The sequence below is a fragment of the Lygodium microphyllum genome, chromosome 6 (genome assembly GCF_053477565.2).
Source record: "Lygodium microphyllum isolate KBCC chromosome 6, Lygodium_microphyllum_v1.1.10, whole genome shotgun sequence".
NCBI classification, from domain to species: Eukaryota; Viridiplantae; Streptophyta; class Polypodiopsida; order Schizaeales; family Lygodiaceae; genus Lygodium; species Lygodium microphyllum.
The window spans coordinates 138,106,547-138,113,483 of NC_141140.1; the positions used below are offsets into that span (position 1 = coordinate 138,106,547).

At 41.6% G+C, this 6,937-nt stretch overlaps 1 non-coding gene across 1 annotated transcript; it reads right to left on the reverse strand.

Moving 5' to 3' along the window:
- Positions 1–4,855: 4,855 nt before the first annotated feature.
- On the reverse strand, positions 4,856–4,923 carry LOC148035194 (small nucleolar RNA SNORD36). The gene has a single exon (XR_015691255.1). It is a non-coding gene; the product is annotated as a small nucleolar RNA SNORD36 (small nucleolar RNA).
- Between the last annotated feature and the right edge of the window lie 2,014 nt (positions 4,924–6,937).

Sequence of the window (6,937 nt, forward strand, 5' to 3'; positions counted from 1 at the left end):
ACACTACCTATTGGGTAACAAGTTTACACTAGTAACTGACCATAAGAGTCTCAAGTGGATCTTTACCCAAAACGAGCTCAACATGAGGCAACGTCAGTGGATTGAAGTGCTGGAAGAGTACGACTTTGAAATCAAGTACCGACCTGGAAAAGAGAATGTAGTTGCTGATGCACTCAGTTGCAAGGCATTCCTTAATTCTCTAATCTTGCAAAATCCATCAACAACTAGATCTCTAGCTACAAAAGTATCTATGCCAAACAATCCAATACTTGAGTTAGCTAGAGAGGATGCATGCCATGATCCAGCCTACCAAACGATGCTAAGGGATATCTCTATCAAGGATCAGAACCAAAAGCTGCAGGCTAAGTATCATGAATTCTTTATCAATAGTGGACTTGTCTACTATAGAACGAGGCTGTGCATACTGGCAAGTCAGTCACTTAAGCAGAAGATATTGTGGGAAGCTCATAATTCCCCTTTCTCAGGACATCCTGGCTGTTCCAAGACTCTCAATGCAGTTAGGAAGAGCTACCATTGGGAGAGGCTTAAAAGTGACGTTCTCAAATATGTCACCAAGTGTTTGTCTTATCAACGTATCAAAGCCGAGCATGTCAAAATGCCAGGGAAGTTGCAACCGCTTGACATTCCCCAAATGAAATGGGAATTCATCAGCATGGATTTTGTTGTTGGCCTAACCCAAGTTCAGGGAGGATACAACTCCATCATGATTGTGGTTGTCATGCTAACTAAGGTTGCATACCTTATTCTAGTGAAGACAAACTATAAAGCCTCAGACATCGCAAGATTGTTTATCAAGGAGATATTCAAGCTATATGGGCTACCAAGAAGAATCGTTAGTGATCGTGATTCTCTCTTCACATCACACTTCTGGAGAGCCGTCTTTGAAGCCATTGGGACTCAACTCTGCTTTAGCATATCTTACCATCCCCAAATAGATGGCCAAACAGAGCAAATCAATCAAGTCATCAAGGACATGCTTAGGGCATACTGCTATCGTGAGCCAAAAAGGTGGATTCAATACTTGCCTTTGGTTGAATTTGCCTACAATGGATAAATGTCAAATTTTTTTTCTTTTTCATTATCCCCCCCAGCCGATTGTCGTGCTGGAGGGGGAGGGGAATAGAAGGTATGGCAAGCTCCTTGTTGGAGCCTGCGGAGGGAAGGAGGCCATGCCCGCTGCCGCGTAGGGGAGGGAGGAACCTCTCCCTCTCCCTATAAAACTAGTGGCCATAGGAGCTTTGATGGAGGAGAGGGCCATGACTCTGGGCAAGAGAGAGAGAGGTGGTCAACACTGCCAGAAGAGGAAGGTCGTTGCCGTGAAGCCGTTGGGGGATGAGACGCCGCCCAATCGCCATCACAGCTGCCACTGTAGTCCGACCCTGCCCACATCGCTGCCAGCTACCTTATCTTCGCTGCCATCTGTCAACGGCCTCCACCCCCCACATGCCCTTTGTGAGGCTCCTAGAAGGCCCTTGGAAGCTTCCAAGGGGGCTTCCTAAGCCCCCTTTTCACACCTTTGCCTATCCCCCCCGCCCCCCCCCCCCCCCCAAAAAATTTTCCCTTAGGGCTCTATAAGCCCCCTTTCCCCCTCCCAAAAAGGTTTTACTTTAGGCCCTTTTTTTTCCCCCCTTAAATTTCCCCTAAGGACTCCCTAAAGACCCTTTTATACCCTTTTGTTTTACCCCCTTACAAAAAGAAAAGAGGGTGTTAAGGGTCTTTTGACACCTTCTTTCCCCATACAAAAGCCCTCTAAGGGTTTCTACACCTTTTATTCCCCTTTCTTGTGAGTCTTTAAAAGGCCATTAAGCCCTTCCCATGGCTTTAATGGGCCTTATTCGCGGAGGATTTTGAAACACCCCCTTCCCGGTTTTGAACCCTTTTCGTGGTTTCTCCCCTCCTCCACAAGTATCCCTTCAAATAGCTTCTACGAAAGGAAAGAACAAAAGACTCATAAAGGATGGTGGTATTTCAAAAAGGGAATTCGCAAAGCTGCATCCACGACGGAAAGGCTGCATTCGCGATGCCTCCTAAGAAAACCCAAGGCACAACCGCAGGAGGATCGTCTCCTAGCATCCACGTGGACATCTCACCCTAAGTCCAGGTTTTCCTTCCTAATTTTTATTTGGTATTGTTATAATTCAATCGTGCGAGGATAATTGTTGGAAATAGGATGCATTTTTTGTCTTAAATGCTTTAGAAAAATTAGCTCACGACAGAGGAATTTAGTCATTAGTATTTTCAATAAAACGAACAAAAATAAAGTGAGTAGAAAATTGATATGCATTTAGTCCATATTTACAAAAACAGAATTAAGATAGTGCACTTCGTTTAGGCATGGAAGTATAAAATTGCATGTCACATTATTAGGCCATATCTTCTTCGCAATGAGTCATCATGGAAAGTGCTAAGAATCCATAGGAAAGTGCAAGGCATGAAATGATTCCTAAGTTGCATAAATTGGTCAATTATTGTTTTTCAACTGCATAATTATTAGTAAAAGGTTGCTTGTTTAGCATGAATCTTGTTCGTAAGTTATAGGATGATTAATTGGAATTAGGTTATAACCTAACCTATGCTTGATCTTAAATCAATAAGTTAAGGCTGAAAATCAATTTACGCATTGACAATGAGTCATGTGTTATGGAAATAATAGCATAATTATCTTCAAAAGTAGATAGGTTAAATTGGCATAAACCTAAAACACCTAAACCTGTGGAGTACTCGTTTTAGAAAGAGTTAATTCAATTCCAAAGAACTAACTATGATTTAATACGTGACCTAGTCACACGTATTGCTAAAACCGAAACTCCTATACCCTAAATACTTGCCCACATTCACCGAATGTAGGGAACACACAACATAATTGAGAAGTGATCTAGGGTTTTTCCTTAAGAATCTTTCGCTAAAAGATGGAACTTGAAACCCTAGGACTGACAACGTCAGCCTAATGTAATCAGGAATAGATTGTTTCGTGACTCCATTTGATGGGTAAAATAGTCCCATAGTTCTATGCGACACTTGTGCAACAAGTGCAGAGTCATATGATCTTGTGATTGGATCACAAGGGAATGGCCAATTCTCGAAATGAGGTTGGCAGATTCTTACGCAAGTTATCTTGCAAGAGGATGAATAATCGTCCTAATATAGTATCTTTCTGGGGTAAAAATAATTGCTTGGAGCAAAGGAAAAACCAATAAATTGGAATAACATATGGACTTAAGGTATTGACCAAGCCGGGTTAATAGGGTACGCCCTAACCCAGGATATAGGGGATCTTGCCAAGTCCGGATCGAGTGCTGGATGCATTCGAAAAGGATTCACTCCTTAGCAGTTGGCCAACAACAAACGACCAATGGAAATGTTTGTGCTTGTGACAAATTTAAGAGCACGGTTTGGCTTTGTTTGATTAATGAATGAAAAGATAAATGGATATCTAATACTTCAGGTTGAAGGCCTGAAGGGAGAGGCAGCTTCAGTTACCCCCGACTGCCTGCCTGACCCTAACCAAGGGGGTTGTTAACCGCACTGGGAAAGTGGACCGAACCCGCCGCGAGAGGTCTCTTCATTGAGCGCTACTTGGAGCAAGAGGACGCTTGGGTGCCAGGGGGCTCTGGTCGTAAAACCCTCGCCTTTCGAGCCCTGCACAAGAGGCTAATGTGACTCGGGAATTGGATCTTGGAGCCCCGAGAGGAACACCAAGGAAAAGGGAATTCTCTTGCAAGAAAATCTATCTTGTAACATCAACAAGCTTGTTTATCATGTTTCATATGATCACAATGAAGAAAAGAACACCAGACACAACAAATCTTCATGCAGCATCATGTAGATCTCCCACGGTTTTGATAGAATCAACCATATTCTTCAACATCTTCATAAAATCCATCAATAGAACAAAGAAAGCAAAGGAATACACCATCTTTGAATGGAAATACATCACATAGTATTCATCTTCAATATCTTCATAGTCTTCTCTCTAAATCTCTCATATACAATCACTCTGTTTGAGTAGAATTGGCTATCTCTGACTCTCTCTCTCTCTCTCCATCAATAATACATCATATCCTCACTACAATCTCTCAAAATCACTCTCAATAATCCTTCTTAGGTCGTGGATACCCCTCCCAAGAGGTATGTCTGATATGAAGAGTCACCAGAGCCACTACAGTGTCCTTTCATACCTCACTACTGTCACTTCACTCTAGTCTTCACTTGAGTCTTTGGCAGCTACTTCTTCCACTTCTTTCAGCTCTTTTGCACTTGTATTCACCTCTTTCCAAGGCTAGAAAACTTTCCCAAAGTCACACATACATTCCACAGAACACTTACAGAAGCATACAGAACAGTCTACAGAACAGTACCAGAACAACTACAGTACAGAACAGAACAGAAGCAGAAGCTCTACAGAAGACCTACAGAAGGTTACAGAAGGTCATCAAAACCACATAACTCATTCTCAAATCATTCCAAACTCTCACAAACCATTCAATAAACTTTCACAAGATCTCAATCTTCATCAATCAATACTCCATCCCTCCTTACAGCAGACAATCAGAACAAAACAGACCAAAACAGAGCAAAACAGAAGGTATACAGAACCAATCAGAACCTATCAGAACATCACAGAACCACCAATAAACATCATGAACTTCCAAAACACAATCACTATCATCTAGAACACTCTCAAACCACTTCTAAATCAATCAATCATCTCAAAAAATCAACCATTCAGCTCTCAAAAACAACAAAAATCAGCCAAAAAACAAGTCATTTCAACACTCAACATATCCCCACACTTAATAAGGAAGCGTCCTCGCGACCCAGGAAAAAGGGAATACAAGTTCAGGAAAAAGCTCAACTTTGATCGTCAATGTCTTTTCAAAAAAAATCCATCCACCACGACCCCAACTTATAACCTGTTTCTGAAAAAATACAAAGAAAGGAAAACCCTTTTGAAATTAACACCTCTTATCAAACTAAAAATCACAACAAATTTGTAAAGGATATAAAAGTTTTCTTCGTCTTCATCAGCATCAACTTCAACTCTGCAACCACGACCCCATCACCACAAATCTCCAAAACGTAGCTCGTACACAAAATCCAATAGGAAACCACCACGTTCGTTTGACATAAATGAACTCACAACACAAACACTAATACACAACACAACCATCTGAATGACTCCTTCAAAAAGAGAGTTTTGCATTAAAAACTTCCACCATACATTGGAAAGGTATCAATGAAGATGATCCCTCTTAAAAGATTGATGCTGTCGGAATCGATCCATAAATAAGGATTCATCTACAAAGTTTTTGGGAGGATTTTGAAAAAATTGGAGACAGCACATCCTTTCCAACAGGACCAGGTATCTGCTAGACAAACAGAGGGCATGAAAATACAATATCTCCAACTGCTGGGAATCAATGCTAACATTGACATTCATGCACAACTTTGGAATAGGCTTTGAATCAGTATGAGAGTGTCTATGCATATACGCCAGGTACCAAGCAAAGTGAGCAGTTAATCTCACTGAGGGATCTGCAAATTGTGAATACTGCTGGGCAAAATGAACATAATTCTGATAAGCTTGACTGGAAGCTGTCCATTCTCCTGGAATTACTGGCCAATTAATATGCGGTCCTGTAAGGCAATCATCCGAACTCCATCCCCTTCTTCTAGAAATCTGATTATCAAACCCGTCACGGTCACTAACCAACTGAGGTGGTTGAGATATGGAAGTGTTAGGAGAGGGTAATGGAATAAGGGAAAGTGGATGTAGGGAAGGATAGGAAAAATCATAAAAGGAAGAAAAGGTTAAAGAAGGAGTGGCAGAAATTTGTAACGAATCACTAAGGAACGGTGTTAGCTGATAAATAGGAAATGTGGAGGGTACATTAATGAGGGGTGAAGAACAAGGTGGAGAAGGGGAAAATACCCTATCCTCAATAAAGGAACAGTAAGTGAAAATAGGAATTTGAGGGAAAGATGAAGGTTGGAAAAGAAGGGGTAAAATAGTGGTGGAATTAGACTGACAAAGGGAAAGATATATAGCATAGCGGTGAGCCATTTGTTGGTAATAGAGGAGGGTAGGAACAGAAGGTCCTAAGAGAGATCGTCTATGATAGGCATCAAAGAAGGTAGCATCAAATGGATTATGTTTGGAAAGATAGGTTAAGAGATCCATCCTCAATTGGTTAGTACTCTGGGCAAAGGTAGGAGCTGTGTTTTGTCTTTGATTTAGGACCACTGAATCAATCATGGGATGCCACGAATTATCCTGACAATCAGCCACTTTGGAGGAATAACTTTGGAACATGTCAGCTATGCGCAACTCCAAATGATTGACATATAAAACAGCCTGTAAGACCACATCCCCCACATACCATGCCATATCTACCTCATCTGGAATTAACAAATCGCCTAGGAGATACATGTACGACATCAACATGGTGTCTGGCGTGATAGAATCTTCAAAGACCATTCTGACTACCTCTATCAACAACTCAGCAGACCAAGCCCCACTCCAGCCATCCTCTGGAAAAGGTAAATCCATCATGGAAAGCTTCATATAGAAGACCAACTTCTGTAAGTGGTAGTGGACAAAGAAAGAATGGTCTGGTAAGACATATTCCTGAAACTGTTCAAAGGTAGACCATAACAAGTCCATTCTGGACTGCAATCTTTCCACTTTATCTTGGAATAGAGGGCACAAAGTAGCCTGTCTTTGTAGGACAGCCAAATCCTGCTGTGAAAGAGAAGGAATCAATGGAACAGGAGGGCTTGGAGGAACAGAGCGGGACTTTGCAAGCTAATCTTGCAACTGCTGGATTTGAGAGGCTTGGTTGGCCACTGTGTCATTAGCAATCTGTAAAGCTAAAAGCTTGTCATCTAAGATAGCGTGGAATTCCTTCACTTCTCT